Source organism: Canis lupus, chromosome 25 (genome assembly GCF_011100685.1).
Source record: "Canis lupus familiaris isolate Mischka breed German Shepherd chromosome 25, alternate assembly UU_Cfam_GSD_1.0, whole genome shotgun sequence".
Lineage (NCBI taxonomy): Eukaryota > Metazoa > Chordata > Mammalia > Carnivora > Canidae > Canis > Canis lupus.
The window spans coordinates 30,972,165-30,994,636 of NC_049246.1; the positions used below are offsets into that span (position 1 = coordinate 30,972,165).

Genomic DNA, 22,472 nt, shown 5'->3' on the forward strand with positions numbered 1-22,472 from the left:
ATTGTCCTAATTTGCCATCCTTGATCTATGCTATCTCTAACTTATGGTATAGGAACAATAATAATGCTAAGCAGTGGATTTCAGTGTTCAACTTACAAGCATCTTTTTTTTTTTAAATATACCATTGATATATCTCTACCTGACCACATTAATATTTCCAACCTGCATGATTTTTTAGATGAAGTGACAAGTTCATACTTGGGGGGAGGAGGAGGCTGCTCTGTGTAACCCATTCACCCAAAAGACATACTCTAGCAGGTCATTGTAACTTTTACCCAGGTATTGGGACAAGAGGGAAACACCCACCACCCCTGCCTACTGTTAGGTTCTGTAGAACAGGTAGGCAGCAGAAGTCCAGGGCATCCATGGGGTGGAGACAGGGTCTTTCAGCTTTTCACCCCACTGGCAAAATTTCCCAGCATAACCCAGCTGACTCTGCAAGTAGCAACAACCCGTGGGTGCCATTTGCCCACAGCTGATGTGAAATCCCTCCCGGAGCACTGGAGCCTGTTGAAGTGGTGGTCCCAAGAGGCCATTGGGGGCCATACCTGGCTCCTTGGGAAGGACTTCTGACTGTGGTACCCTGTGCCAGGACATCTGAGGGTCCACCTTGGGGATCACCAAGAAACAGGGTAACAGAAAGAGATGTTGGAGGGGAGGGACATCTTCCAAAGACAAAAATTCACTTCGAGCGGGACTTCTTCTCTTCTTCATCCTTTTCCTTCTTCTTTCCCTGTTTCTCATTTCAGTTTAAGCCTGAAATCACCTTACTAGACTAAAAATGACATTGCCATGGAGAAACATTCAGCCATCCCCTGCAACGATGAAGCCATGACTCTCAAAGCTAGCATGCCCGTCCCCGTCCTCTCGGGCAGTGAGGGGAGACAGATGCTGTCAGTTGGAAACGAGGGGTGCTCTTCTGGTGGCCTAGGACAAGATCCACAGTGTTGAGACCTGAGACTCGGTGACAGGGCCAGGGCCGGGGCGAGGGGGGTAGAACATGGGATGGTAGCAGGTGCAGAACTGATGAGAAAGGACCTGCAGATATTGATAATGACATCAGTAATATATGAAATAATGGAACACTATCAAAAATATTGGTACTAACAGCAGTGCCTCGGTTGGGCCCAGAAAGGAAGGCCTGGGCTGGTGCTCTGTGGCAGCTACCCTTCCTCTCTGTGTTCCCTTCAGCTTTGATCCTGTCCCTCCGTCCTTCCCAGTCTCCTTTCCTTGTCCCTGCCTCTCTCTCCATGATTCACCCTCTACTTTTTTCAGACTGACAAGCAACAAATGATGGGGTAGGTACCCTGGCCCCAGAGGGTGCCTGTTCCCATGGATACCCTGCTCTGTGCATTGCCCTGGGTGGCAAAGGGGGCTTCCCGCAGCTCCTCTGTCCCCTCCCCAAGTCAGGCCTGAGACTGCAAGCTGGTGTCCCTGAAGCCTCGGGGAGCCCCGGGCAGGAGATGGGCGCCCCCGTGAGGACTTATACCTGTGCCCCCATGACTGTCTGTCTGCACTTGTCAGTTCCACTTGAAAGCAGGTGCAGACACAACGTGCTGCTGGTCAAGTGTGGTTTCCTGTTATTTCCATGCCCACCCATGGGTGAGCACCTCTTTTACCAGTCGCCACCTCTCGCTCTGACATTTTGGAAGTCTTTACTGAGCCCTACGATGTCACCTTCTCATTCTCTTCTGCATCGTTTGTCTCTAGCCTCTGTGTGCCTTTACCTTTCATTCTCCCTCTTAGGCCCTAGTGCCTTCAAGACGTGATTAATCCCAAAGCAAACCTGGTTTCAGGTTAGCATTAAGCAATGATTGCTCCCTCAGAAGGCATACCCTAAGCAAAACTGAACAGAACTCAACCAGGTGACAGGTGCTCCTTGGCTGGTGCTCCCATCTGTCCCCGTCCCTGCCAGCAACTCTGCCGCTGGAACTTGTTCATGGACTCTCTCTATTCTCTCATCATAACTCTGTGCCAGGAACCTCTCTCCTCTACGAAGAGGGTCCTCTCCTGTTTTTGCTGACACAGCTCCATGCATGTGTAACCCCCTGTGGTAGTCTGCTGGGGCGTCAAAGCAAAGTACCCCGGACTGGAGGCTTCAACACAGATGTTTATTCTCTCAAAGTTCTGGAGTTTGGACATCTGAGATCGAGGGTCTGCAAGGTTGTCTCTTCTGAGGCCTCTCTCCTCAGCTTGTGGCTGGCCACCTTCTCCCAGTGTCCGTACATCACCTTCCCTCTTCCCTCTTCTCTCTTTTTCTAAGGACACAGCCTGATTGCATCAGGGCCCACCCCAATGACCTCATTTAACCTTAACCGCCTCTTTAAAGAAACTTTCTCCAAATGCAGTCTCATTCTGAAGTCCTGGGGGTTAGGAATTCAACATATAAAATTGGGGTTGGGAAGGGACAATTTACCCCATAAACCATTCTCCCCATTCTCTCCTTTCTGCCTATAAAATCTTATCCACAATTCTTTCCCCCAAATCAAAAGTTCAGATTCAGCCCTTCCTGACTATCTTCTCTGAGTTCCTACAGTATTTGTCTCTAAACTGTGTTCGATAGTTAATTGTGCACTCTATTTTTTATCTTTCTGTTGCTTTTTTAAAAATCTATATTTTTTTTCACTTTAAAAGTACTTTGCACCCATACAAGTTCTGTCTTTCAACCAGATTAAAACTCCTGGAGAGAGGGAGCTGTCATGACACTTCGGATGCCCAGAACTGTCCTCAGCCCCCGAGGGATCCTAGCTAAGGATCCTTGCTCCTGCTGAGCAAAAAGAGACAAGGGACCAGAGCCAAGCACTAGTTACAGGCAGGGGCTGGGAGACCAGGTCCACAGGGCATTTGGAAATATCAGATGCCCCACCAGGAAGGCTCAAGTAGTAATAGGACTTCTGAAAAGTTATAGTGGGATTCTAATCAGAGTGCAGAGCACAGCCATGGGGAATCCCAAGTTATCTGCTATCTTGAGTCAGGCAAGCACTGAATCTCGGAGACCTCTGCATCCAGGAAAGCAGACCACTGTCTATGAATGGGACAGCCCCTGCACCCTGAAAGCAAGGTGAGATGCGGTAAAATCGGGTGAAGAATCAACAGCAGAACCCAGTGCCAGGAAATGGGTCACAGAGGAGCACGCCGTAGGCTGTGATCACCTCGGGGCCCCAATCCCAGCGATGGGGGACCTAACGCCATTTCAGTCATGTCTGCCCTATGTCAATAGCAGCATGGAAAATGGGTGCTAATGAGCCTTCAGGTAGCTTTTCCTACACCATGTCTCACAACCTAGAAAGAATAAAGGAAAGGAAGCGACACTTAACTTGATTGGATATGAGTGGGAAACAGCCATTCCCTGCTCAAAGGCATTTTAATTCTAATCCTCTTGAGACCACCTCCCAGTAGTCCTGCCCCAGCCCTCAGAGCCTCTAGTTTAGGGTCTTAGCCATGGCAGTTCCTGCCTGTCGAGTGCTGCTGTCCATACCATGTGGCTTTAGAGTGTCTTGGCCTGGTCACCTTGCTTCTCTTGAGAAATTCAGTCCCATTTCTGTTTCATCAACCCCACCTAAGCCTTTTATAGTAGACAAATTGATTGCTGGCATAGTACTTCCCTGGCAGCCATGGAATGATATCTTCTCTCCTGCCTGGTTCCTGCTGAGAAGCAAAGAACATTTACCCTCATTTGGAAGGATCAGGACTGCTCTAACTGCATAGCATCTCCCGTCATGCTTTCTGGGCAAGGAACAATGCCACTTTGGTTTCCCGTGCCCCTGCCCCCTCCCTGGGGCACTTCTCAAATTGGAAGGGTTTCTGGCCCTGCAATATCCATCACAATGGAACAGCCTTGATGGCTAAAACTTTGTGCTTCACCAGTTATAATCCCATCTAGAAATTACAGGAGGAAAAATCACGTGAAAAGCCAGGGCCTACCAGAGTAGTAAGTGTATTTAAGCCCAAACCATCCAATAACAGATTTGATTGAGTGTAGCAATGGCTTATTGATTTATCCACTAAAAGAAAGAAGAAGAAGAAAGAAGAAAGAAGAAAGAAGAAAGAAGAAAGAAGAAAGAAGAAGAAGGAGGAGGAAGAGGAGGAGGAGGAGAAGGGAGAAAAAAACTTGTTTTTCTTCCCCAGTCTGGTCTCCATTCCTTTTGCTAAACCCAGCTTTATCTTCATAATGAAAAGGTTTCAGCTCTGCAGCTTGGCTAATTGAAGTTTCAAAGGTTGGAAAGCCTCTGGCTCATTAATCAAAAGCTGGGGAGCAGCAGGATGAATGCTCTGCAGTCCGCAGCACCTCCCCCACCCAGCCCGTGTGTCCTGGCAGAGATGACAGTCCTTGTAGAGGGCAGGGAAAGAGGGAGCTTTGATGAATAGGTAGGTGGATGGGCAGCTTTAATCAAAAATAAAGGGTGCCCAAATGCAATCTGACAAGAAGGCTATTAAAAAAGTAAAGTGATGAAATCTTTTTAAGAGCAAAACAAGGGCTGCCTGAGTGGCTCAGTGGTTGAGTGTCTGCCTTTGGACCAGGTCATGATCCCAGGGTCCAGAATCAAGTCCCGCATCAGACTCCTCACGGAGAGCCTGCTTCTCCCTCTACCTATGTCTCTTCCTCTCTCTCTATGTCTCTCATGAATAAATAAATAAAATCTTAAAAAAAAAAAAAAGAGCAAAACAAGCAAGTATTACAAACATTTAAATAATTATTAGTTTTCTACATACTCTCTTAAGGGGGAGTTGAACATTGTCTAGGGGCTAATTGGATTAAAAAGGAGGGTCCCACACTTGCTTATATCTCCATCTCCAGGAGCTCACTTCACCCTCTGCCTTCCTATCCTGAACATCACATGCCACCCTGATAGCTAAACTTCAGCACACACTCACTGACATTCTGCAACAGAAAATTTGCTTCAGCTTTTAAAGCCTGAATCAAAACACATGCTTTCTTCATCAAATGCAGAGGGAAGAAAATAGCTCCTTTTGTCTCTAGGGTATAACAAGTCACAGGCAGCCCACTTTCCAGTAACACCACACCTACTTAACCCAATATTGCAGACAAGGAAATGAGTGCGCTCCGTATGATGCACTGTGATGAGGTATAAAGTTTAAGTAGGAGAAAATACGTTTAGAGCATCTACTATGTGCCAAGTCCTTTGCACATTTGGAAATGATAAAATGTAAGATTATTTTTTAATTTATTTATTTGGAAAAGAGAGAGAAAGAGAGTACATGAGCAGGAAGAGGGGCAGAGGGAAAGGGAAAGAGAATCCCACACAAGCTCCACACCCAGCAAAGAGACTGTTGTGGGGCTCAATCTCCCGACTGTGAGATCATGACCTGAGCAGAAATCAAGAGATGCTCAAATGCCTGGGCCATCCAGCTCCTCTAAAATGTAAGACTTTACAGTCACCTTACAAAAGAAGCGTTTTCACAGAGAACCGGTACAGTGATATGGGTGTGAGAAGAATACAGAGTAAAGTCTGCAGGGAGTAAGGAAAAGGACAAAGACTGGAAAGAGTTGAGCCTTCCAGGACCTCTTCCTGCACTTAATTCACCTGTCCTGGCCATTGGCTTGGCCTGACCTTACCTCTTCCACCGAGAACCAGTCATCAGAGGAGAACTAGCAGGATCTTATCAGTAGGGTTGTGGGAAGAGCCATGGACTGGGAGCCACAAGGCCTGGGCTGAATTCCAGGCCCCATCTTATTACCTAAGACATCCTGAACAAGTCATTTGACCTCTTTTGACTGCATTTTCCTCCACTGTGAAATGAGGTAAGCAAATAAACTGGCACACATGAAAATGCCTCATGGGCTGATACAGCACACAGAATCATAGTAGACCCCCCCAATAAATGCTAGCACTCTTTCTCTGTCTTCATTTCCCCTCCCAAATGCTATATAAATACAACTTTATTATAACACCTTTAAGGTATCTTAAAGCACTGAGAACTCCACAAGCAGGAAAAGATGGAATTAAGTCTTTCACTTTGCTTTCCATAAATCCCAGTTCGGGTTGATCTGTGTCCAGAAGTGGGTCGTTACCAGTTCAAGACACTAATTAGTCTTTCATGAGAAAGTCACAAGAGGTGTGGTACCATTGCTTGGCTATCATTCCTAAGTTTAGAATGCAGGCACCAAATTCCAAGTTTCTGTTATCAACACCCCCACTGCCCCCACTGCCTACCACAACTATGCTATTTTCTTTGGATTAGAAATACCCTCACCAGAGCATTCTGCTTTAATTTTTAAAAATCAGACTCACTGAACTACTTTGAAGCCAAGTTCTCAGATTATAGGCAGCCCAGAACAAGAGTACCTGTCTGAGGGCCAGCGGTTGTAATCTCTTTCAAATTAACTACTTACTTGGCAGTAGGAAGTATTTTGTTATGATGGTTGTTCTATGAAAGACACTGTGTAGCATGCAGTCATTATATAAAAGATTGTGTGTCTGTGTTTATGGAAATGATGCTATGAGAAAGAGAAATGATTTTGGCCACTGGAAGGCAGTAGAAAATTTGAAGCAAGGTTTCGGTTTAAAACCATCTAAAGAAATAGGGCACCACCTGGCCTGGGTTACTGTCAGAAGTGTTTAGAAGATAAAACAGCAAATTCCCAGTCATGACCCATAGGCAGTTTTTATTTCAGTCAAAACTGAAACCCACATCATGGAAACATCAACTCAGTCTCAGCTCTAATTTCAAGTTGTCAGTGAGAACCTTGGTACTTCTATGGACCCTCTTAAATGATCTGCAGGCCCCTTCCATGCAGGTGGCTTGACAGGAAAATCCATACTGCAAGCTCCACTCCCCATGGCTCAGTCTGTGTGGGGCAGGCAGCCATACTCAGAGGCTGTGCTTGACAGGGACCTGCCACCATCTCCCTGCCAAATGGTTTCTCATAACTCGGAATCTCAAACTTGTTTTACATGGAAGGGGAAAGTCACTTTCGGGGATAAAGTTCTTGGCCCAACTCTGCTTTGTGTAAACACGGTCTATGGCTATTTTGGTCTTCTGGGTTTTGGGAAGCCGAGTTATGGGCAAGGGTGAATGGGTTGGTGTTGGCCCACATTTAAAAGTTTTTTCATTCTTTCAGTGCTAGGGGAAGGAAAACTGAGAACATCACCTCAGAGGGACCAGAACGGAACTGCGTTAACCAACAGGGAAATAAATATGGGCCTCCATTTAAAAAGAACCAGCTCTACCAAAGTAAAAGATAACCGTGAAAACGGATATGTTGAGTTTGTAGTAAGAATTCTTACTCTACACTCTACAAACGGGTACAATCTTAGTCATGTTGATACATGATGCTTGGTACATTAAAAGTATTAACATAATTCATTAAAGGTCAATGTGCCTTTTTTGTGAGGGAACATATACTCATTCATTACATGAAGCCAACTTCATGTCCATTAGTGCTGTCTTCACGGCCCAATGAAGTAGGTGCCCAGCCCAGGTCCCTTTCCTGCTACCCATTGTCTTTTGAATCCAACTCTGAAAACTGTATTCTTACCTGCCACATGGATTTACTTATTTATCAAGCATTCATCTAAGACACAAGTCTAATATATTACCCTTGTCAGTGCTGGGACAATAGTGATTTAAGGAGTGACTGTGGATATAAAGACAGAAAGACACATTTAGGGAGAAAATAGTGCAATTTTTGCTCAGGACGACTTCCCCTGTTGCATTCTTAAACATTAAACACTAAAGTTCTCTTCATGTCCCTCAAATTCTAGCACCTCCATAAAAGCTGAGGAAGCCATGCTGCATAACCAAATCACCTTTTTCCAAGGGAAGCTGTCATTGCACACAGCAGTCTTTTGCTCCTCTGTCCATTCTGTAATATTCAAGGAGAGCTCCAGACAGTGGAGGAAACAAGGGTGGACACATGGTCCTTGTCCTCAAGGTCTATGGAGAGGACAGGAAAGTCAACAATTATAGTAAAATGTGGTAAAGCTCTGTGGCACAAGAATTCACACAGAACCAAAAGAGTTTAGTGTAAGGCACCCAAGCCACCCTTGGAGTTAGGCTTTTCAAAAAGGTGACTTCTAATTTGGATCCTGGAGGACAAAATGGAGTGGGAAACAGAAGGAGTTGTTCCAAGCAACTAAGGACTGAACCCATGCAAAGGCCCAGGGACTGGTGAACCTCACACACGTGCTGGGATTGCCTCTCCCTCCAGCTTGACAGGTCACATGGAAATCAGCTTTCTATTTCATGGCAGCCAGTTGGCTCTACAAACCTCATACCTCAAGTCCCATGCAGGAAAATCATGCCTGATTTTCTTCCTACTTTGTTTAAGCCAAGGATGAAACAAGGAAGAACCCGTAAATTATGAGCCAGGGGATTTCCTGCTAGAGCTCCTATGTTAGGCTTGACTGAATATTGAAAGGCCTTGGTTTCTCAGTTGTCTGATTCTCTTTGTTTTCAAGGCTTAGCACACAGCATTACAGTGGGATGGCTAAACAGAAAAAAAAAAGTCTATTTCTCATTGTGCAAATAAACATTTGTTGAACATGAAGTGGCTAATCCATAAGAATAACCCAATGCTTAGGAAGTCTTTGCAAGTAAATCTTACATGATGCAATTCAGTGTTTTTTAAAATTGAAGAATTGTTTTTAGCACAAAAATGTCATATAATATTTTAAAAAGGAGTTTTCCCCACCATGCAAAAATGCAGAATATAAATCACTAGAATCACTAGAGTCCCTCGAGGCTACTTTCACAACATCCATCATTGGAAGGTGGGTATCAAGACACTGCTATAGTAGCAAAGGGTAACTGGCAGATTTTGCAAACCCAATGCAGCAGATGTGGTGGGAGCAACTGAAATAAAATGAGACCTGAGTGTAGCTGCACTGCTACAATCAATTAGCAGTTGGGAAGGACTTGACTTGCTGGAACTAAGGAAAATAATTCTGGAAGTTCATTCTGTCTGTGAAATTAAAACTATATTTTAGTAAATAAAGCTGATGCCATTTAAACATGAACCTGGCTTTAAAAACATTTCCTGGCTTACTGCAGCTTTTCTGCTTGTCTACTCATTAGATCTGTTCAAAATACAAACATGGCATTTCCACTTTGCCAGAGAAGCAAATGTGGGCTGACTGGCTGATTTTAGCTGCTATGATTTTCCTGTAGCCCTTGCAATTGTCACGGTGAATAAGGTCCCTGCAGGGACATTTTCTAACTATGCAGTATTTGTGGACTACGCCATCTTCTCCAGGTTTTAGTATTTGGTTGATTGAGTTGATATCATGACCTTGCCCTCCGTGGAACAAACAAAATTCATCTGAGCCTTGCTGAGTTTGGTATGTGATCTATGCTGTAAAAGAGAATTGTCACCCAAGTCAGACTAAGTTGTTCATGTATGTGAGTCATTATACTTGAACTTGCTGCAGCATTTTGTATTGATGCATATATATGACACCCAGGCTGACTGCAATGGCTTCTGAAGCATCTAATTCCTTTCAAATCGATTCAGTATCTTTGAAATGTGCTGGTTATGTGTTCCTGAATTTTCTACATGCCCATTTTTACAGGTTCATTTGTTTTATGATGTGATGTGGTGAATAATCACATCGGTTATTTTTTTTGAAGGAAACAAATGTACATATTCCTAAGCAGATGAATAAATTATTGAAAAAATATACTTTATGAATCATACAGTTCACTGTTTAAAAGGAGTTTATTTTATTTGTTTAATAAAGTGACTGTTCAGGTTATAAGCATTTATATTGTCCTTCTAAATATGGATGCCATAATATTTAAGCGTTGTTGAATATTGATGTATGTTCCCTAATAAAATATTTTAAACCTCTTTTAGACACACAGCGCCCTGGTTCTTTGATCATAATGTATCGTTAACATGTCAGTTGAGAAGTGGAGTGGGCAGCTCAGAGAAGGAGAGTTGGGATTTGACCAGCAAAGAGCACAGATGTAAAATATGCTGGTTGGCAGCATTCAAGCACAGGTAAGAGCCAAAATCCAACAGCATCATCCAGATTAGAGGGAGGGAAATGTGGTAGTGGAATCAGGCATAGGAGAACATTGAATGTCTTTAAGGCTGGGTATATTAAGTGACCCAAAGCCAAGGCAATAGGTTAGGGAGGCTAGTGGTCAGGAGAAGGTCATGGGCAACATGATTGATTTGACAGGAGTTCTTCAGTGGAGATTCTCATTTGACCACGTTCTCAGAACCTGCAAGGCTCAGGATTACCTTCTGAGCCCCATTCCCTCAAGGTATCATGATGGCATCACTGGGGACAAGAACAGTGGGGTCAGATTGTCACAGGCTTCAAATTCCTTCAGCCACTTGCCACTTATATGATCTCAAGCCAGTTATTCAACCCTTCTGTATCTTAGTTTTCTCTTCTCAAAGACAGGGTTGATTATTATACATCACTCAGATTACTGCTGGAATAATAAAATAAAACACTGTCTGTAAAATGTTTTGAAAAATGCCTGACATCTAGTTGGTAACCAGCAATTTTCAGTGTGACTGCCCACAAAGATGACCACTGCCCTCCTGGTGATGAAGGGTCATTATATTTTTTACCCAAAACCCTTAGCGTCTAAATCAAATGATAGAGTCACATCTCCTATACTGATTTGGGTTTTGCCAAATGGTGGTCCTGCAGATGTTCTGTTGGTCACATTTCAGTTGTCATGATGGCTCAGTTGTCATGATGGTGGCCCTGGACCTCCCCCCCCCCCCCCCCCCCGAGCTTGGGCAGTGGAAGGCAGATACAGGATGGAAGAGCATCCGGAGATACATGAAAGTTTGCAGTTGCTCAGGCTTTATTTTCCCAGAGCTTGGAAGTGGCATAACTAGTTTGCGGACTAGCATTACTGGGTTATCCTGATGACTTCTCTTTTCAACTAATTTAGCTTTTGCCCCAGGATCTAAACTATGGAAGACAGAAACAAAGGAGACATGATCAGTTCTGCCACTGATTATAATTTATGGTACTATTATCAATAATTTGACATGAAAACATGCATCTTTGTCAAAATGCTTTGGAATCACATTGTCCGGGTTTGAATCCTAACCAGTGATGTGTCAGTAAAAGTTTAGCAACCATATGTCAGAGGAAAACACATTTTTAAAAAAGCATACCATGTGGTGTATTTGCCAATTTCTGTGATGTAAATTCTCCTACACTGACAGATATCAAGTGGCCAACATGACATCATAGAACATATCTTGAGGAACAGATTGGACACGGTTGCCCCTTTGGAGCCTGTACAGCCACCTTCAGCACACCACAGGTCCCATCTGTGCCCCTTACTAGTGTGTAGCCTAAGCCCATCTGTGTGTATAATGGTAACACTTTCTCATCAGACTGAAACATGTAAAGAATTTCTGTGCTTACCGCATAGAACCACTTTGTATAGGCACAAAGCAGAAACCATTTCCGAGGAGCAGAAGTGTTCATCCTTAATTCCTAGTGCAGCCACTCCTCTGGAATATGTGTGGTAGTACTGTGATCCTTTTTTTTTTTTTTTTTTTGATATTATATTACATTGACTCCTTACCACCACTCCACTTCCACTGAGTTTGTTAGTCTCTGTTCTAGACTGCAAAAGTTTCTTACTGAAATTCTATTCTTTGGCATTTTTACATAACCATTTAATGATCCTGTGAGCCAGTTTCCTCAAAGAGCCTCTTAATGCCAAATCATTCTGCGAGCCAATTATTATTATCTCTCCTGTTTATAAATGCAAATTGCCTCCAACAGAGTTTGTGAAAAATAATTATTCTGTCGTAGGTGGACAGAAAAACTACTCTCTCTGTGCCCACTCTTCGCTCCGTTATTATGTTCTGATCCACACCCTCTTTTCAAAAATAATATATGTACACGACAAAGTAAATAATTAACTCACTGCAGCATCAAGGGGTTGGGATGAGTTTGGGGCTCCTGAATGCTACCATAGGGCATTCTGCAGTTCTTTCTGCAAGAACTATGCATAGAAAGACAAGAACCAAAGTAGAATTTATTCATCCCCTAGAGCTCTGTTCCCACCTATGGTTTCTTTTTTTTTTTTTTAAGATTTTATTTATTGATTCATGAGAGACACACACACACACACACAGAGAGAGAGAGAGAGAGAGAGCAGAGCCACAGGTAGAGGGAGAAGCAGGCTCCATGCGGGGAGCCCAATGCAGACTCGATCCCAGGACTCCAGGATCACGCCCTGAGCCGAAGCTCAACCACTGAGCCACCCAGGTGTCCTCCACCTACGCTCTCTTAAACCAACTTGTTTGAGTCTAAAATGTCCAAGGGCACCTGGGGACTCAGTCAGTTGAGCTTCCGATTCTTGATCTCTGCTTAGATCTTGATCTCAGGGTCATGAGTTCAAGACTCACACTGAGCTCCACATTAAGCATGGAACCTACTTAAAAATAAATAAATAAAAAGAAAGAAAGAAAGAAAGAAAGAAAGAAAGAAAGAAAGAAAGAAAGAAGAAAGAAAGAAAAAGAGGAAGAAGAAGAAGTGTCCAGATTTTAAGAACAAACTCCAATGCCCACTCCATTCAGCCCTATGAACAAGGCACTGGTAAGAAAGCTGAAATTGGGGGAGTCCCTGAATGGCTCAGAGGTTTAGGGCCTGCCTTTGGCCTGGGGCATGATCCTGGAGTCCTGGGATCGAGTCCCATATCAGGCTTTCTCTGTGGAACCTGCTTCTCCCTCTGACTGTGTCTCTACCCGCCCCCCTCGAATAAATAAATAAAATATTTAAAAAAGAAAGCTAAAATTGAAAGTATAATTATGGTCACATCCTACTTCTCCAAGTGAAGCTCTGATCACAATGCAATGAGGATGGGAACTGAAGGAAGAAGAGTGGAAACCTGCCCACTAAGAATGTAAGGTCCAAGAACAACCAGGCAGAGTGTACATTTCTCCTCAGTTCGGCAGAGGTGGGGCCTTACGAGCAAAGGACACCAATGAAAATAAATCCAAAGTTTCTTCCTTTCTATGAACAGAGGTAGAAGTACAAGGAGAGAAGCAGACGTTCTTCCCACCCTCCCCACAGATATATCATGTATGAGTGTAAGTTGAAAAGTAATACTTCCATCTCTAGTCCTACTTCCCTCAAACTAACTACCATTACCATTTTCTTGTGAATTCATTCATTCAACATGTATCTATTGAACATGTATTATATGCCAGGCACCATCTCAGGATCCATTAATAAACAAACCCAGGGATGTTGCCTCATGAAACATCCATTCTAGAGCATCTTCCAGAAATGCTCTGTGTGCAGGCAAACATATGGATCTTTTAAATATCTTTATAAAAGCAGAATACACAGATATTCTGATCGGTTATAGCGGATGCATTTTTATAGTTCTGTGATTAAGCAGTTGGTCAATCCCCAATTATCTTAGATCTCTGAGGTTTTGCCTTTACAGACATCCTACAAAGTTAATTAAGCAAAATCCAGTCTCTTGCCCTTTGGAAAGTTACATTTTGATATCATGTGTTCTACAAAAAGACTTAGAGCTTATTTTAGAGCTTCTAGCATATTTAGGAGCCCATAAACTTATTTCAACAGTGTTGTCACTGCTTAAAATATTTTTGGAACTCTTCAGAGATTGCCTTGGGGTCAATTTATATACAGTACCTCCCCTAAAAAAATCCCGTGTATTGCCACAAATAGTACTAGACCAGACCACGAAAGGTCTTGCTCCAACACGGAAGGTGAGCCTTTTAGCTGAGGGGACAACTTCAGAGATCGGCCCTGTTTGACTCTGGGTGACTGGTGCTGATGCCTTGGCTAGACTCCTCTGTCATCTTGTTGGCCAAACATAAGCTGGGAGAGTTAAACCACTATAAAAAGCCATTCTGCATAAATTCAGTGGAAAAAATTAGGTCAATGGTTTTCAAACTATTAAAAAAAAAACAGTGCAATCCTTTCTTTGGATGGAATCTTACACAGAAGCACACTATGGCAGAACAAAGAAAAGCAGAACAGTACTGGAATGATGTGGGGAGTAGTGTAAAGCCCCAACCACACACACACACACTCACACACACACACACACGACCTCTCCCTGGTGGCCTCTATGGGACCCTCAAGACTCCCTAGAGCAAGACTTATACAGCACTGAACTGCACATTCTTCTGGGGCAATGGGTATCTTGCCTTCCCATAGCCCTGACACACCGCACCCAGCCAATAAAGGTTTTCCAAGAGCAAAAGGGGATTGGGTAGTAAAAGGGTATGGGGGAGGTGGGTGCAGTGAGATGTCTCCTTAAGCAGCTCAGTTTTTAAAGAAGCCTGCTAAAGATCAATAAAAGGCCAATTATCAAGAATAATTACCACACAGATGTTCATATCTGCCCGAATGATTTCCTAAAGGTGGAAATCCAAAACAAGCAGAATGTTATGAAGTCTGCCAAAAGAAATAGAGGTGTACTAACTCTCTTTGAATTAATCATGGGATGAGTAAGGGACAGGCCCATAGTTGGACAGGATGGGGTAGTGACAACTAATAATAGAACACGAGACAAATACTCAATTTCCATCTTGTTCCCTTCTTCTTCAGCAGAGAGAATAGTCTGTTTAAAAACAAGAAACAAAAAAAAAATAAAAATAAAAACAAGCAACAAAAGGGCACCTGGGTGGCTCAGTGATCGACCTCTACCTTTGGCTCAGGTTGTGATCCCGGGGTCCTGGGATCGAGTCTTGCATCGGGCTCCCTCTCAGGGAGCCTCTCTCTGTGTCTCTCTCATGAATAAATAAAATCTTTTAAAATAACCAATAAATAAATGATATAAATAAAAATAAAACAAGAAAAGTAATGTATATGTGTTTGAGCAGAAATTCATGGGAATCATAGCCAAGGCAGGTGGAATGACCAGGAGAGGCCCTGGCTCGGGAGCCATGGCAGCAGTGGAGGGGACCCATGGAGGAGGACGAATTGGGTCTCTGAGGGGCCTGGGACCCACTATCCACCTTCCCTCAGCAAGTTCTGAATAAATTAAGAAAAAAAAATTGGTCAGGGAATGGCAATTAATTAACACTTGTTTACTACTTAAGGATTGTTCTAAATGTGTTGTATATGCTAACTCATCAAATGCTCCCAACCAACCTATGAAGTGGATTTGATTATTTTCCCCCTTTTATGGAAGAGAAACTAAGGCCCAGCAGGATATAGGAGTTTGGAAACATACACAAACCTTAGTAGCAAAGCTAGCTATTTTAAACCAGTTTCTCTGACTCCAGAGACCAGTCCCTTAACCAATGTGCTATGATAGCTTTGGAAATTGGACTGTCAGAGGGGAGTTTGCTAGTAAAACCCCAAGTTGGAGGATTGAGCTTATATGAACGGGCAAATGAGCTTTGTGTGGGGCTGCCCTGGGGGAAGGGCAGGCCCAGGGCCCAAGGGGTGAGGGTGCCACCTAGGAATGGCATAGCCTGGAGGGGCAGAAGGACACTGCGACTCCCAGAGGCCAGCTCACTGGATAAAAGAAGACAAAGAGCCCGAGCTGAGCCTGCCCTACTTGTTTCTTCCAACCTCTTCAATCTGATTAAGCTCCTCCATGGGATGGATGGAAAGAAAGATAAATAGTAGGGAAAAGCTCCTCCCTCTAACCCCAAGCACATAGGATGCTCTGTAAGGTCAGGGGAGCAGTGGGCCCCAAGTCCAGTAAGAAGCCAAGTTCAAGGCAGTACAAAAACCCAGTGATGAAGCAAAGTGGATGGGCTGACTACCTGCAAATGTCTAAAATCAGGAGCTATCCCGGCATTAAAGAAGCTGCCAAAAATGAAACTGGGGACCCTGGGCAAAGAGTCAGCAACTATGTCACCATTCATTACGTGGCTTCAAACACCTTTATGTGGCAGGTACTCTAGACACTCTGCCCAACCTGCTCTTTACAGCCAGCTTTTTTTTTTTTTTAAGATTTTATTTATTCATGAGCAAACAGAGACAGAGACATAGGCAGAGGGTGAAGCAGGCTCTCTGCAGGGAGACCGATGCAGGACTTGAACCTAAGACCCCGGGAGCACGACCTGAGCCAATGGCAGATGCTCAACTACTGAGCCACCTGGTGCCCCTACAGCCAGCTTTTAAAGCACATAGTATGTTCCTTTTACAGATGAGCAAACTGAGGCACGGCGGGATTTAAGCACCTGTTCCATTTCCCAGCTGTTAAATGCCAGAGCCATATTTTCTCTCTGGTTCTAACAAACCTCACATTCTGGCCCAGAAGAAAGAGAAACTTGTGGCCAGGCAGACATATTCAAATGCTACCCTGAATTACAGCATTGTGCATAATAAAGCTTTTAACAAAATGTTTAGTGTATCTTCTCTGCAAAAGCATATTCGATACCTACATTCAACGATATTTTCTCTTCCCAAAATTAAGACATGGGGTTTCTGAAGCAAGGCAGGATCTTTAGCCATGGAGCATCCCTGGACACCCTGGACATCCCTTGCTTGGGGACAGTAGTCCCCAGTTCACAAAGCAAGCATTGTCAGTTTAATACTGTCCCATGCAAATATCAGAAAGGGAGACAGAACATGAGAAACTCCTAACTCTGGGAAACGAACTAGGGGTGGGGGAAGGGGAGGTGGGGGGGGTGGGGGCTACTGGGTGACAGACATTGAGGGGGACACTTGTTGGGATGAGCATTGGGTGTTATTCTATATGTTGGCAAATTGAACACCAATAAAATATAAATTTACAAAAAAAAAAAGTTCAGCATAAGGGATGTAGTCAATAATATTGTAATAACACTGTATGGTAACAGATGGTGATTATATTTATTGTGGTGAGATTGATAATATGCAGAATTGTCAAGTCAATATGTTGTAACCTAAAACAAATACTACATTTTATGATAATTATATTCCAAAATAAATTAAAATAAATAAATTTTGGAAGATAATAAGTCATGGGAATGTAAATGTACAGCATAGGCAATATAGTTAAAGATATTGTAACAAATTTGTATGATGACAGATCCTAGCTAGATTTAGCCTGGTCTTCACCCTATAAAGTATATAAATGTTAAAGCATCATGTTGTACACCAGAAACTAATATGAAAAAAAAAAAAACTCTCCCATGTTCAGCTACAGTAAGGAGCCCTCACACTAATTTCATGATCCCATGAGTGAGCTGGTATGACAGATTTGCTGACTTTCTAGAAAGAAACCAATGAGAGACCTAGCACCAATGAAATGTCAACACTCAATCAAGGCACTGCACATTATTATTCCTTTGGCAGTCACTACTAGCCTCGCAGCTGGAAGCCTCCTTTCGAACTCACATCTTGAAATCCTCCAGATATTACTTCCAGAAAAAGTTCCTCCTAGAATTCATCTCAAGAACACTCTTCCTCAGTACTTGCAAAAATGGCAGCTTGAGTTAATACCCTTGCGCCCCCCCTCTGTTGGCTGGTAATTGGGAGTTTCTGATTTGATCACTGCTTGTTGCCTCTGGGAAGGACAAGACAGGTCCTGTGACATTATGATTAAATACTTAGTAAGGGGAAAAAAAAACCCTCCTCTCCAGGCTGAGTTCCCTGTGGCCACCCAGGAATACTGAGTTATGAGAAGAATTCACAGCCACATTTGGAAGAGACATCTTCAAGTTGTAGCAGCAGGTGTAAACTTAGAGGAGAAAATGCTGGAATGAAGCAGGACAGATTCTTGTGCCTCAGGCGCAAGGTCCCTGTTCAGTGTTTGGACAGCAGTCACCTGAGAAACAATCAAGAGAAATGAAAATCACGCTGACTGGCAAGCAACACTTTCCCATGGGCTTGGGGTTAACAGCTGTCCAGACAGGCAATAGAGCCCTCAGCCTTGACCTTCAGAGGCCTCCCTTTGGGTATGGCAAGAAATCTATGAGGCCAGGGTGACCTCTTCAAACTTCTCACCACGGTCCAGTACCCTAGGCTCCAAATGCCCTGCCAGGTAACCCAGAAATTGCTTCCCAAGTCTGCCCTATCCTCTCCCCACATCTCCCCACCTCAGGCCAGGGAGTGGCCAAGGGGCTGCTTTCCAGGGCTGTGGGCAGAGCCTGGACCTGTGGCCCCCAGAGTCCAGACACGGGCACATAGAGGAGTTGGGGAGTGGGAAGGCAGATGGGAACCTCAGGCCAGGGGTCACCTCTCCAGCACAGGTTGTGCCATTTGAAGCTGCTTTCTAGGTCATTCTAAATGTATATTTGCCCTAGCAGGAGGAAGAACATAGAGTCAAATCTCCTAATTCACAGCAGTTATGTTTGATAAAGTCATCACAAATCCTGAAATAGAGAACTCTGAATCATTGCCCCTAAGGAAGATACAGGGTCATATTCCTGTGAAACTTTGAGCACAACTTTTTGTCAACTCACCAGTACATAACCTTGTTAAAGTGCGTTTCTGTTTGAAGACACCTTAGTGAATATGTATTGTTGACTCATCAACAATTGAACTCATGGCCAACAGCATGAAAACTCATACCTGATGGAAGCGTCTCTAACACAGATGTTTTCTCTGGAAGGCGTCACAGCCTTCTCACCCTTGGGAACACCAGATAGCACTTCAGCACTACTTTTGGAGGTGATTTTAAACAGCAAAATCCCCCCAAAAAGCACAAAAGTGCAAAAAAAGTGACACTAGCTAAGCAAAAAGGACATTTGTTTAATACGAGAGCTGAAATAAGGAAGGCAGTGTTGCTTTTTTCGACCTCAGCTGGGAACCTACCAATGATCATAAAAATGCCACAAGTATTGATCTGGGAGCTATAAATAAATTTTTAGCAAGTAGACAATTTTGCAAATACAGAATCTGGGAATAGCGAGGAGGACTGGATTTGATTTAAGATGCTGGCATTTGGGCCTCCACTGACACTCTTGCCTTGATCAGAAATGTCAAGAGTAGGCCTATGTCAAGCTGGGCCTGTCGACAAGAAATAGATTCCTCCATCAGTCCACTCGTGCAACTTTAAAATAGTGTGTCTGCAAAGAAAAAACAACATGACAGATGGTTTGAGTTTCAGACTTCATCAGAGAAAGGGCTTAGTGGACTCCTGGGGCCGGAGCAGAGCAATCGGCAGTGAATGGCAGCCAATACGTGGATAAGCCTGATCTTGACCTACGTGAATCGAAGACCACCAGGATGACTACTGGTGTGCTTGGAAACATCAAGAAAATCATCTCCATCTTTCTTGATGGCTCCATGTTCTCAGTCTCCTACTTTGTTCCTTGCCATGGCTGGAGCCTAAGACTTTGTGAGGCCTCAGTGCCCCAGCTCAGTCATCCTCGCCCTGCATAGCCTCACAAAACTGTGTGCTTCAGAAACAATCATTTCTCCCCCTTATGACATGCTCCCCATGTGCCAGGCAGTATGCTAACTGCTTTGCATGCACTACTTCTATTGCTCACAGCAATATTACAGATGGTAGTTCTAACGCACATCTTACCCATCAGAGAACAGAGGTCCAGAGAAATAAAGTAACCTGCCCGGGGTCAAGCAGCTAGAGAATCAGAACTGTAGAGCGATGCTGATTGATTGATTGATTGATTGGGTTCCAATTTTATTCAGGCCCTCAACATACCTGTCCCAGATCAGCATCACTTGCTTCCACTGCTGTTCCAAACCTTGGACATTCTTTGGATTCCAAACCAACCCCTTCCTCACATCCCACACAGAAGTCCTCAATCCTTATTTCAACAGCAGAGATGAGAAGGCAGGCACTGTTTTTATTGTACCTCCAATCCAGCAAATGTATCTAAACTATACCAGGAATACAATGATATCAACCGCCATGTATCAATCCCCAGGAACTTTGCAAGTTATGCTTTATTATCTTTAGAAAAAAACCCTGCTGGGGAATTCATAGTATGTTTTATGACTTACTGCGACAAGCTCCCCACATGATTTTTTTCCTTTTTCAAAAGCTTTTGATGAGCCTTAACTGTTTAATCTACCGGAAATTTTCAGTACCATAGAATTAGTTTGTCATGTTCTAAGAAAAAAAAAAATCACTGGGATTTTTTTTTATTAAAATGGCATTTAGTTCATAAATTAATATCTTTGCTAGGGGCCTTTCCTCCTGAGCAGGGACACACCTAAACCCAGCTAAGGCTGGGGATGGAAGGCAGGATTGGGCAAAGGTTCATACATCTCTCAGTGGGGACATGTAGAGGGGACATCCTTCCAAGGGCTCAACCATACCAGCCCCACAGAGGGAGGGAGGAACAGCACAAAGTCACTGAGACCAGAACAGGGGAGCCCTCAACCCTGCTGGGCTCTATTTAGTTCTTTCATAGCTAGAATTTTCTGTTATTCATTCAGAGCGTGAGTTCCATAATCAATGTCCACTGTTGGACACTGAGGTTATTTCTGATTTTTGGCTTTTATAAAACACTTCTATAAACAACCTCATGGCTAATTCTTTGCACATACCCACAATTAGTTCGTGGAGATAATAAATAGAAGTGAAGCTTCTGGTTGAAAGCTCATGCCTATTTTTAAGTCTTTGATACAGATGGCCACATTGCCATCTGAAAAGTGTCAATTTACCTTTCTGCCAGCAGCATTCCCAAACACAGATGTCCCAATGCTCTCACACCACTCATGCCACTGTTATCATCCCATTGTCTTCTTTTTCAATGTGATAGACCCGAATGGCCTTTTGCTATGTAAGTATGGTTTGATTCCTAGGAAGGTGAAACATTCCTTCATAAATTCATTGACAATCTGTATATCTTCATTTCTTTGTACATCCTGTGTCTCTTTTTCCACTGTAGTGTTAGCCTTTTCTTATTAAGCTGTAAGGACTCTATATACCAAGAAATTCAACTCTCTTTTTTTTTTTTTTTAAATTCATGAGAGATAGAGAGGCAGAGACACAGGCAGAAGGAGAAACGGCTCACTGAAGGGAGCCCGATGTGGGACTCGATCCCAGAACTCCGGAATCATGCCCTGAGCTGGAGGCAGACCCGAAATTCAACTTTTATTACCTATGTTGCAAATGCTTTCTGAGTGTTTTGCTTGTCTTAAATTGTGTTCATGTTGTGTTTTTATATGACAGGCTTTTATTTTGCTTCACTTTTTAAAAACATTTTAACCAGTCAAATGTTACCATTTTCCTATGATTTCTGATTTAGGTTACATTTTTTTAAAGATTTATTTATTTATTCATGAGAGACACACACACAGAGAGAGAGAGAGAGAGAGAGAGAGAGGGACAGGCAGAGGGAGAAGCAGGCTCCCGGCAGGGAGCCCCATGCAGAACTCGATCCTGGATCCCAGGATCACGACCTGAGCTGAAGGCAGGTGCCCAACCACTGAGCCACCCAGGTGTCCCGATTTAGGTTACATTTAGAGAGACTTTTGCCACAACATGATTTTCACCTGCGTTTTCTTCTCAATCTTTCCAGTTTTATAAGTTATATTTAACTCTTCCTTCAATTTGGAATTTATTTTGGTTTATGATATAAGGTCAGGTCTAAATCTATTTTTTTAAATAGTTATCTAATTCCAACAAATTCCAATGACTAACCTTCAGTTCTCATCACTGCTTCTATAAACCGACATGGAATAAAGAAGGTAGGCATTTAGTCCCCCAGAATTTTGGTAGATACATCTTTTCTCTTATGCCCAGAAATCTTTGAATTTTATTCATTCTGGTGTCAATGTAAATAGTAAGTCAAGAAGCCACTTCATTGGGATCCTGGCTGGCTCAGTTCATAGAGCATGCAACTCTTGATCTTAGGGTTGTGAGTTTGAGCTGCACACTGGGTGTAGAGATTACTTAAAAATAAAATCTTAAAAAAAAAGAAGCCATTTCATTTATTTTCCATTTCCAAGTGTACTCAATGCTCTCATCCACCCAAATGCAATAGATAAGCAAATTCAGTGTATTCCAGAGGTATGAGATATTCAAAATATCTCATCAATTTTCTCACCATATTATAATTTTATATTTTAAACTGACTTTTCTATCAATTCAATATCCTATACCTGTAGAGAAGTCATGGTACTACAAAATGAATCTTTTTAGATGCCTCTACTCTAAGTTACAAAATATGAGTCATAGCAACCTTCAATCCCATCTTCTGGTTTAGCCCAAATAGAGGGTCTCATGGGCCTGGGTCTTGAGTCTGCTCCTCAGCAGGCAGAGCCAGGACATCATGTTCATGAGTACCACTAAAACTGGAGTAGGGCCAACCCTAGACAACCATCAATCACACCTTTCAAAAGCTCTGTATTTCCTCCCAGTCTCAGAATTTAAAAAGCAGAAGCAAATTCAGAATTAGATATGACTCCTTGCAGCAGCTTCCAAAACAAGCACCCATCCTTTTATTTGGCTGGATACCCTACATGTAGGTGGGTTTCAAGACTACATACTTCTAGCACAGCCATGGAGTATGGTTGGCACTTCACATTTCTCAAAGGAGTAAGTAGACAAAAATGGAGAGAAAGAAGAGGAAAATAATTCATGGCTTCTTTTTTTACTAGGCCAGCAGCAAGTCTAAA

General features: G+C 43.2%; 1 long non-coding RNA gene across 4 annotated transcripts in view; it reads right to left on the reverse strand.

Moving 5' to 3' along the window:
• The window catches only part of LOC111092296, a 41,652-nt gene that overhangs the window by 2,591 nt on the left and 16,589 nt on the right, over positions 1 to 22,472 (reverse strand). Inside the window, exon 3 of one of the 4 annotated variants that reach the window (XR_005378649.1) lies at positions 3,479 to 3,645. The exons of 1 other annotated variant lie outside the window; for it this stretch is intronic. This is a non-coding gene — a long non-coding RNA (uncharacterized LOC111092296). Of the gene's footprint in view, positions 1 to 3,478; positions 3,649 to 16,912; positions 17,704 to 22,472 lie in introns of those variants that run through there. 2 more of the 4 variants (XR_005378647.1, XR_005378648.1) reach the window with 2 other exon arrangements.